This window comes from Podarcis tiliguerta (genome assembly GCF_965153285.1).
Source record: "Podarcis tiliguerta genome assembly, chromosome: 16".
NCBI classification, from domain to species: Eukaryota; Metazoa; Chordata; class Lepidosauria; order Squamata; family Lacertidae; genus Podarcis; species Podarcis tiliguerta.
In genome coordinates this window covers 23,652,784-23,663,986 of record NC_139549.1, presented here as the reverse complement: position 1 = coordinate 23,663,986, position 11,203 = coordinate 23,652,784, and the positions used below count along the sequence as shown (strand labels likewise).

Sequence of the window (11,203 nt, the reverse complement as noted above, 5' to 3'; positions counted from 1 at the left end):
TAGCAATCTGCGCCCGCCAACAAACAAAATTCCAGCTAGTTTGAGGAACGGTTGGCTTGCTTGGGAAAGCTGATGTCATAACGCACTCATCATCTTCGGTATTTATATATTGCTTCAATACGCAAAACCCCTGATATAGAAAAATAGGGGTGGTTGGCTTTTGCTGCCCAGCTCCCCAAGGGACTGAATTCCCTAAGTCCATGATTCGTCAGAGATGAATGGATGGAGGCAGGAGGCAGTGAAAGCAAGGCAGATCTTTATTTTTCTATTGCAACAGAATTCCCTCCCCTCCTAGCAAGGAGGCAAGAGAGACCCAGAGCCCAGAAGAAACATCTTTTTTAAGGGTTTGCGTTTTGGGGTGGAGAAGCAGGACATCCTCTCTACAAACAGTCAGAAATTACATTGCACATAAGGTGGGGTTGCTGTGGCTCAGGCAGGCCAAGGTGTACTATTCCTGAATATTTAGGAAGTTTTACATAGTTCCAGACACAGTTTACACAAACATAAGCATAAGACAATCAGGATGCCTGTCAGACATCCCTCAGTGCAGAGCATCTGGGCAAACAATGACAATACAAAGGAGGTTCATAGATATAGGAAAGGAATCCCTTCAGGAACTTTTTCTTAAAAAAAGTTGAGAGTCCCATGGACTGCAAGAAGATCAAACCGCTCCATTCTGAAGGAGATCAGCCCTGAGTGCTCACTGGAAGGACAGATCCTGAAGCTGAGGCTCCAATACTTTGGCCACCTCATGAGAAGAGAAGACTCCCTGGAAAAGACCCTGATGTTGGGAAAGATGGAGGGCACAAGGAGAAGGGGACGACAGAGGACGACAGAGGATGAGATGGTTGGATAGTGTCTTCGAAGCTACAAACATGAGTCTGACCAAACTGTGGGAGGCAGTGGAAGACAGGAGTGCCTGGCGTGCTCTGGTCCATGGGGTCACGAAGAGTCGGACACGACTAAACAACTAAACAACAACAACAAAGCTGCCTACCTGTTCTCAGACAAGGGGGATTAAGGAGGCAGAGGGAATATTTCGTTTTTAGGAGAGCAAAGATGGCTTTTGGATTGTTCTCCAGTACTATTTTAGACATGTGGCTTATATACTTATGTGTGTGTGTTTACCTTGTGCAATTATCAACATTTAGTCTAAATTTGAGACCTTAGAATTTCAATAACGCCTGTAAGTAGTTTATATAAAACACAAAAAGGTACTTTTTAAAAGAGAATGAAAAATGCAATTAAAACAAAAAATACAAAGGAATACATTGGTAAAAACAGAGAAGCCATTGATGAAACACTGAGTTAAACATCAATAAATAACAAAACAGAATAGTGTGATTAATCTTATTAGCCCAGCAATGCCTGCTTAAATATATGGGTCTTTAAAGGTAAAGGTAAAGGGACCCCTGACCGTTAGGTCCAGTTGCGGACAACTCTGTGGTTGCGGTGCTCATCTCACTTTACTGGCCGAGGGAGCTGGCGTACAGCTTCCGGGTCATGTGGCCAGCATGACTAAGCCGCTTCTGGCAAACCAGAGCAGCACACGGAAACTCCGTTTACCTTCCCGCTGGAGCGGTACCTATTTATCTACTTGCACTTTGACGTGCTTTCGAACTGCTAGGTTGGCAGGAGCTGGGACAGAGCAATGGGAGCTCACCCTGTCATGGGGATTCAAACCGCCGACCTTCTGATCAGCAAGCTCTAGTTTAAAACTTGCCACCATTTTCTGCTTCATGAGCAGTGTGTGGAAGGGTGTTGCAGAGTTTGCAGTGTATTGCACTGTGCTGTGCCAGTGTAATCGATTTTCTTTTTGTCTGCCTTGTTAAAATCAATAAATTTATCTGAAAAGAAGTTTTTTGCACTCGGACTTCCTGGTTGAGCGCCATCGATCATGGCGGCCCCCTGCTGAGCACCGGAGGGGGAAGCTCCGAAAAAAACAGGGTTCTACCGCTACGGCGACGCGGGGGACCCTTGGAAACGTGGACGGAGGAGGTCTACGTCCGTGGGACTCGGCGGGCACCAACAGCGCTCTCCCAAAACGTCTCCGGGGCTCAGTAAGAGCTCCGGAGCGTGGCGGGGGTTGAAGCGGTGCTGAGAGTCAATCGCTTCTTTTTCGGAGTGACGTCGCGCAGCTGTGATCGGAGCAGCGCTCAACTTTTCCCTGTGCAATCGGGACTAAAAAGAAAGATCCGTGAGTAGGAAAAATACAAATATTTTAAAGGATCTGATGAAATTAAGCAAGAATTGAGAAGTAATTGGACTTAAATCGGACTTAAATTAACAACGTAATATGACACCGAAGCGGAAAGGTTTAAACAGGGAGCCAGCCTTCCGCCTGTAAACATTGGAAAGCAAAGACGTGAGGACTAAAAACCCTATAAAATAAAGTTCGAAAGGGTTGAAATCTGAAGTCTTTGGAGAGAAATCCCCCCCCCTCGGGAAGCAGGGAAAGAGGGGGGGAGTTTAAAAAACTTTTTTTATTGCCTGCATTGAAAGAAGTTTACTATAAAGCTCACTGCCTGGACTCCTGGTCCTGATCTGTCAAATTTGAAAGTTAAGCCATATGGACTGTGGAAGTGCTCAAAAGGACTTTTTATAAGGACTGGAGTAATGGATATGGAGTTGTGAGTTGTGGATATTGAGAGGGAACATTACTGATACAAGTTTGCTGTGAAAGGAGAGTGGGAGACATATTATCCCTTCAGCTGCAACATCTGCTAGGTCCCCCTGGTGGTTACTGGAATTGTTACAGAGCTACAAAATAACTGAGAAAAACTTCCACTGTTTATTTTGGAGTAGATAACAAGTTACAGCTGCAGAATAACCTTGAAACAGTCGGCTTATGGCAGAGGAAAGAGGGAAAGTACAGCAATTCCAAGACAAAACAACAAGATCTGGCAAATCTTTTCACACGGGAAGGAGGGGATCCTTCCCAGAACCTACAGGAAGTGCCTCTGTTACACCTAAAGTTAAAGTAATGTCGGGGGCAGAAGACCTTATTACGGCAGGATTTGCAAGGGTACAGGGATCCCTAGACAAACTGACAGAAGAACTGGCAGACACTAAAAGACAAGTTACGGAATTAAAAAGCCAGGTTACTGAAACAAATAAAGGAGTAACAGAGGCCTTCCAAAAAATAGAACAAAATTCTGCAAGTATAAAGCAAAATACAGCTTCAATTAAGGAATTACTGGAAGTATCGGCCGAGACAAGAAAAATTGCTGAGGAGGCAAAGGAAGTTGCAGTTGCCACTGAGGAGAAATTACCACCGATGAACAAACAACTAGAGGAATATAGAGCAAAATTTTCTATGCTGGACCTGAAAGAGAGACAAACGAATTTGAGAATTAGAAATATACCAGAAATTGAGGAAGGAAGCCTGCGGGACCTTCTTACACAAGAATTTGAGAAATTTTGGAACTTGGAATCCGAGAAAGAGGAATTCAAGATCTTGAGTGCCTTTCGATTGGGAAGAACAAGCAAAAGGATCAAAATTAGAGACTGTTTGATTACGTTTCGAACCAAAGAAGAAAGAGACAAGGTTCTTGGACTACATTTCCAAAAACCTTTGGTAATTAATCAATCTAAAGCTGAGATCTTTAAAGATATTCCAAAATTTCTTTTGGACCTGAGGTCAAACTACAAGGATCTGGTTACCCAACTAAGAAAAAACAACATCATCTTCAGGTGGGAATTCCCGGAAGGAATTTCTTTCAGTATCAAGGGAAGAAAGATAAAGATAAAATCAGTGGAGGATAAGAATATATTCCTAGAAACCTACGAGGAGGACCTACAGAAGGGAACTTTAAAAGTAACAGACCCATCGGAATCATCAGAGGAAGGGAGTGAAGGCGTGACAGGAGCAAAACCAAAGAGGACTCGGAAGAAAAAGACACCACCGGATTCGACAGATAAGGATAAGACATTGGGAGCAACTGGAGGAACATAATAGAATAAATTCACCATGTCTCTGCAAATTTTAAGTTGGAACTGCAATGGTCTTAACTCGATTCGACGGAGGAAATCGATCTTTCATATTTTAAAAAAGGAACAATTGGACTTAATTTGCTTACAAGAAACACATGTGACAAGGCTCCATAGGAAAATTTTAATTAATAAAAGATTGGGCCAAGAATTTATCTCATCTGATAAAGTAAAAAAAAGAGGGGTTGTAATATATGCTAAAGAGAGCCTCTCACCAAAGTTTATGTTCAAAGATGAACAAGGGAGATATTTGGCAATTGAAATCCAATACCATGGACAAAAATATCTGATAGTAGGTGTGTACGCACCTAATGATGGAAAATCCGAGTTTTTCAAGAAGTTGCATGAGACATTGATGGATTATTTGGAATACAATGTGATGTTGATGGGTGATATGAATGGAGTAGTTTCGACAAATATGGACAAGGCACAACGACAGGTAGTCACCAAAGATGGGAGACTACCAAAAACCTTTTTTGAATTGACTGATAACCTGGATTTGGTGGACATTTGGAGAACTAAAAACCCTCTAGGAAAAGAGGGTACTTTCTTCTCTGAAGCCAAAATGACCTGGACAAGAATCGACCAGATATGGATTACGAGAGGACTGGCACCGAAGACAAAAAAAGCGGTAATCTGCCCAAAGACTTGTTCCGACCATAATGCTGTTAAGATGGTAATGAACTTAATACCAACTGGTTCCTTTAGATGGAGGATGAATGACGCTCTGTTTAGAGACGAGGAAATAACTAAGAAGGCCCAGAAAACCCTGAAGGACTATTTTGAGATAAATTTAAACACTACGGTGGAGAAAAGAACGGTATGGGACGCAAGTAAAGCTGTTATGAGGGGGTTTCTGATTCAACAGAACACGGTCAAGAAGAGACTACAAAAGGAAAAAAGAGAAAAGATCCTTGAGAAAATCAATGAGGGAGAAAAGAGACTAAGAGTAAAACCAAAATCACAGGAAATTTTAAGAGAAATTAAGTTATATCAAGTTGAATATATGCAAATGATTAATCAAGAAATTGAATGGAAAATAAGGCAAATGAGACAACGGACTTTTGAGTCAGCAAACAAATGTGGAAAGTTATTGGCATGGCAAATAAAGAAGAGACAAAAACAGAACACGATAACAAATTTGGAAGTGGAAGGAAGAAATATACAGAACCCAGTGGAAATAAGGACTGCCTTTCAAAAATACTTCAAACAGCTTTACTTTCAGCAACCCCAGAATGAAGCAGATATAGAGGAATTTTTGAAAGAGAATGGGCTATCGAAAATATCTCAAGAAAGCAGATTGAAACTGAGTGATAGGATAACAGATCAAGAAATTCAGAGTGCCATTCAGAATATGCAACTAGGCAAGTCCCCAGGACCGGACGGACTGACTGCCAAATACTACAAAGTATTGAAGGACTGGTTAATTCAGCCGTTGAAAGATGTCTGTAATGAAATACTTCAGGGGAAAAAAGCACCAGAAACGTGGAAGGAAGCTTTTGTCACGCTTATACCGAAGATAGAGACTGAAAAACATCAACTTAAAAACTACCGCCCAATATCGCTATTGAATGTGGATTACAAAATCTTTGCAGACATTTTGGCTAGAAGATTTAAGAAAGTATTAATAAAGGAGATTCATAAAGATCAAGCAGGTTTTCTTCCAGGAAGACATCTATCTGACAATGTGAGGAATATAATTGATATATTGGAATTTTTGGAGGAAAAAATAAATACAAAAGCAGTTTTGATATTTGTGGATGCGGAGAAGGCCTTCGACAATATTTCTTGGAGCTTTTTGAAGAAGAATCTCCAAGGTATGGGGGTAGGCCAAGAATTTGAGAATGGTATAAGTGCAATCTATTCTGAACAAAAAGCTAAATTAATTGTAAATAATGTAATAACTGAGGAGTTCAGAATAGAGAAAGGTACAAGACAAGGGTGCCCAATTTCCCCTTTACTTTTTATATCAGTCCTGGAGGTGCTGCTGAATATGATTAGAAAGGACCAATTGATCAGAGGGATACAGGTCGGATCTAAACAATATAAATTAAGAGCATTTGCAGACGATTTAGTTTTGACACTGCAGGAGCCAGAATCCAGTGTAAAAAGAGTCTTAGAATTGATTCAAGAGTTCGGTCGATTGGCAGGGTTTAAATTAAACAAAGTTAAAACCAAGGTTTTGACAAAGAACTTAACAGAAATTGAGAAAGAAAGGTTCCAGAATGAGACAGGATTGACAGTAGTGAAAAAAGTGAAATATTTGGGAATTATCATGTCTGCTAAAAATGGGAACTTATATAAAGATAACTATGATAAATGTTGGTCGGAGATAAAGAAAGATCTAGAAATATGGTCTAATTTGAAACTCTCGTTAATGGGTCGTATTGCCGTGATAAAGATGAATGTACTGCCAAGAATGTTGTTTCTATTTCAGACGTTGCAAATCATAGACAAAACTGACTGTTTCAGGAAGTGGCAAAAGGATATATCTAGATTTGTCTGGCAGGGCAAAAAGCCAAGGATAAAATTTAAAATATTAACTGATGTTAAGGAAAGAGGGGGCTTTGCCCTGCCAGATTTGAAACTTTATTATGAAGCAGCAGCTTTTTGCTGGCTAAAAGAATGGCTACTTCTTGAAAACACTGACATGTTGGACTTAGAAGGATTTAATAATGCTTTTGGTTGGCATGCATACTTATGGTATGACAAGGTTAAAGTGCATAAAATGTTTAAAATTCACATTGTCAGAAATGCATTGTTTAAAGTTTGGATGAGGTACAAAGACTTGCTTGAAAATAAGACTCCAAGGTGGTTGTCCCCAATGGAAGCAAAAGCACTAAAAAAACTCAATATGGAGGCCAATTGGCTAAAATATTGGGAGATTTTAGAGCAAGATGGTGATCGAGTGAAATTACAGAGTTACGATAAATTAAAAAGTAAAGTTCGAGATTGGCTTCATTATCACCAAATAATGGAGGCTTTCAAAATGGATAGAAAAATTGGTTTCCAGGTGGAAAAATCAAAATTGGAAACAGAATTGTTAGAACCCAAAACTAAGATTCTGTCAAGAATGTATAACTTGCTGTTGAAATGGAATACACAAGATGAGGAAGTGAAATCAGTGATGGTTAAGTGGGCCCAAGATTTGGGTCATAACATAAGGTTTGCTGACTGGGAAAAGTTATGGACCACTGGTATGAAATTTACAGCATCTAATGCCTTAAGAGAGAATATTATGAAAATGATATACAGGTGGTACATGACACCAGTCAAGCTTGCAAAAATCTACCACTTACCTGACAATAAGTGTTGGAAATGTCAAGAGGTTGAAGGTACATTCTTTCACCTTTGGTGGACATGCCCAAGGATAAAGGCATTCTGGGAGATGATTTATAACGAGTTGAAAAAAGTTTTTAAATACACATTCTTGAAGAAACCAGAGGCCTTTCTCCTGGGTATGGTTAGCCAACAGGTGCACAAGAAGGATAGGACATTTTTCATGTATGCTACAGCAGCAGCAAGGATACTCATCGCACAGTATTGGAAGACTCAACAGCTACCCACACTGGAAGAATGGCAGATGAAAGTTATTGACTATATGGAATTGGCAGAAATGACCGGCAGAATCAGAGACCAGGGAGAAGAGACGGTGAAGGAAGATTGGAGGAAATTCAAGGATTATTTACAGAAACATTATAAGATAACGAACATTTGATGACATCGGATTGAGGATGAATGGGTATTTGGGAAAAAGTGATCAGAGAAAGATTTAATATTTTGTCAGACTAAGGAAATGCAATTATCTATTAGTCTTTAAGAGTATTAGAAAATCAAAGTATGATAGAGGACAAGAATTTGCAGACAGAATATATGATTTGGAATACAGAGAAGGAAGGCCTGGGGAAGTCGGAGAAATAAGTTAATGTAAAGAATACAAGGAGACAAAAATTGTTTTTAATATGTTTTATTTTCTATGTTGTATTTTGCTGTTTTGTGTTTGTGTGTTGTAGTACTTATCTTTTCTGTTTTTTCCTTTTCTTTTTCTGTATGTTGTTCTTCTGAGGTTGTTTGTTTAATGTTGTTTCAAGTTTCTGTTGTAAAACTCAATAAAATATTATTTAAAAAAAAGAAAAGAAAAGAAGAAGAGGATTTGCTACTCGAGGGTGACAGAGTCTTTTGAACCACCTTACTTTTGCAAACCTAAAGGTCCAGTGTGAGACTGAATACCTCCAGCAAAATACCGGCAAATCAGGAGGCAAGCAAAGATGGCAATTCAATAATTATAACAGAAATACATAGCAAAGGCCCCCGAGTGCAGTTTACTGGTAATCTAATTCAAAACATAATATAGCAATCCCAAATAAACAACTCGATTCCAGTAATCCTCTGGAAATGAATTTTTAATCAAGGCTTAGCCCAAGATTTGTATACATGTTTCCTAAGATTTATATACATATTTGCAAATCTTCTCATTTGAATCCTTTAAAAATGTCTAGCAACTTAAATAATGTATTTATTAAAGAGCCACCAATAAATACATTTTCTGGCTTCCTGCGGATTGAAATGTTCAAGACAAAACACGAAAATCAGGACACGCAGTCATTGAGCTGGAGACAGGAGAAGGAAAACAGAAAAAGGAGTCGGGTCCAGCAATTGCATTTCAATTTAAACGGGAGCGAAAGGATGTCTGGGTGCAGAAAATAAAGTCTGACATTGACAAATCCACTCTTGGGCTTAATTCTTTTTCTATTCTCAGGGAAAGGAGAATTTCAATTGCTCTTGGCAAAGCTCCTGAAGAAAGTGAATTATCTCTATTCTTAAGGAAGGTGACCCACATTGAGAGATTGACCAAAGAAACACAATGGGCGTCTCAGGGAAGAACCTGATTCTGAAGAGATCGGTGCCCCTTCACAGAGCCCTCAGGCGCCTCTGGAGAATCTGAGCTGCCACCTGAAACTAAACTCTGCTAGTCTGAGGCTGCCACCCTGTATCCCAGTGGTGGGGAAACTCTGGGATGTGAAACTAGCTAGGCCTCTGACCCATAGGCTAACTGGCCTCTGGCTCTGACCCATAGGACTAGCTAGGCTCTGGTCTGCAGGACTGACCAGGGCCACTAGGCCTCCCCATGTGGCCCCATTTAGTTAATAAAATCAACTAAACCAGGGTGGGAGACCTACATACCCTCCAAAATTTCTCCGATGAAAACAGGGACATCCTATTCCACAATAATAATAATAATAAGTGTTTTTTTTCTGGGGGTACGCATACCCCTAAACATTTTGTGAGTCTAAGTTTGACCTCTTTGAGGGGTAGTATTTCAATATGAGTAGGAAAAAGGAGAATACCCCTAAACATTTTTTAAGAAAAAAACCACTAATAATAATAATTTTATTATTTGTACCCTGTCCATCTGGCTGGGTTGCCCCAGCCACTCTAGGTAGCTTTCAACATACCTAAAAAAAACATAATAAAACAGGGCTTCCTTTGGTTACTTATCTCCTTGGCTCGGGAGTTCCATAACTCCGTACCCTCTAGCTTTTCTCAGATGAAATAGGGATGTCCTAAGGAAAAGAGGGTCATTCCGGGATAAATTCAGACAGATTCTGTAAATCCAGGACTGTCCCTGGAAAATAAGGGCACTTTGAAGAGCTGGACCTCAGGTGCAGGGACCAAATATAGCCCTCTAGCCCTCTTTATTTGGGCCTTTGAACGCCCTTCAGGCCACACCCCGCACTGATCCTGCTTTGTACCAAAAACCAGAGGTGGGGACCATCAGACCCAGGGGTACAACATGACCCGCCAAGCCTCTCTGTCTGGCCCTGGGACTCTCCCCAGTCCACATCCCCTCCTACACCCGGCTTGGATGTTTCTGCTTCATTGGACAGTGTCCTTGAACTCTGATTGTACCTCTTGCTTGAAGGATAGAGTGTTGTGTGTGCATGCATGTGTGTGTAGAAACTAGCCCACTGTACCAAAGGCAAAGTCATCATTGATTGCTCCGCCCACTGTTGCTCCTGGCCCCGCCCACCACTGGCATGTGGCCCCCCAGAAGATTGTCCACAATAGAATGTGGCCCCTGGCTGAAAAAAAGCTCCCCCCCCATATTAAACCACAGAGACTAGGACTTGCTGATCAGAAGGACAGCGGTTCAAATCCCCACAACGGGGTAAGCTCCTGTTGCTCGGTCCCTGCTCCTGCCAACCTAGCAGTTTGAAAGCATGTCAAAGTGCAAGTAGATAAATAGGTACCGCTCCGGTGGGAAGGTAAACAGTGTTTCCATGCACTGCTCTGGTTTGCCAGAAGCGGCTTAGTCATGCTGGCCACATGACCCAGACGCTGTACGCCAGCTCCCTCGGCCAGTAAAACTAGATGAGCGCCACAACCTGAGTCGGTCACTACTGGACCTAACGGTCAGGGGTCCCTTTACCTCCATATTACCCCCATATTAAAGCTTTCCCCTTGGCTAACAATCAAATGTTGATGTCCTGAGACCCATACGTGCTTCTGGTTCTTATGCACAAAGTCCAAAGGCAATTTTTTCTCTCTGCAAAAATCGAATTCTTTCAGTCCAGACACAGCTTGCTCGGTAACAACGCTTAATATATTATATTTGGATGAGAGCCAGGCACAGAGACTTGTGATCCGGCAGAGAAGACGAAGTCTGGAAACATAAGCAAGTGAATAAATGAAAAAGGAACAATTTTCTTTTATTTTTTAAAAAAGCCTTCAGCATTGTTTGGTATGGGGCATCATAGCAGGGCTACGACACTTAATGGATAAGATGAATTGATTTTAAAAGGTGCCTCTAAGTAATTGAGCAGCAAATGTTTAACTACATTAAAAACACAGGTAGCGGCCTTCCATTGAGTCAGACCTATTGGTCTATCTAGCTCACTATTACCTCCAGAGTTACAGGCAGGGATATTCCGATCCCTGCTTGGAGATGGTGAGAACTGATTGATTTCATTGCATTTGTATCTTACCTCTTTCTCCAAGGAGCTCAGGGTGACGTACATGGTCATTGCAAGCAGTTCTCCATGGCTGGTGCAAGGCGATTGATGCGGACCTATGGGACCGCCTCTCCCAGTATGCCCCACAGAGGACCTTAAGATCCATAAATAGCAACACCCTAGAGGTCCCGGGCCCTAAGGAAGTTAGATTAGCCTCAACCAGAGCCAGGGCCTTCTCAACATTGGCTCCGGCCTGGTGG

General features: G+C 41.3%; 1 protein-coding gene across 1 annotated transcript in view; it reads left to right on the top strand.

The window, feature by feature from the left end:
- UQCR10 (ubiquinol-cytochrome c reductase, complex III subunit X) overlaps positions 1-11,203 on the top strand; it is a 433,107-nt gene that overhangs the window by 95,723 nt on the left and 326,181 nt on the right. The window lies entirely within an intron of this gene.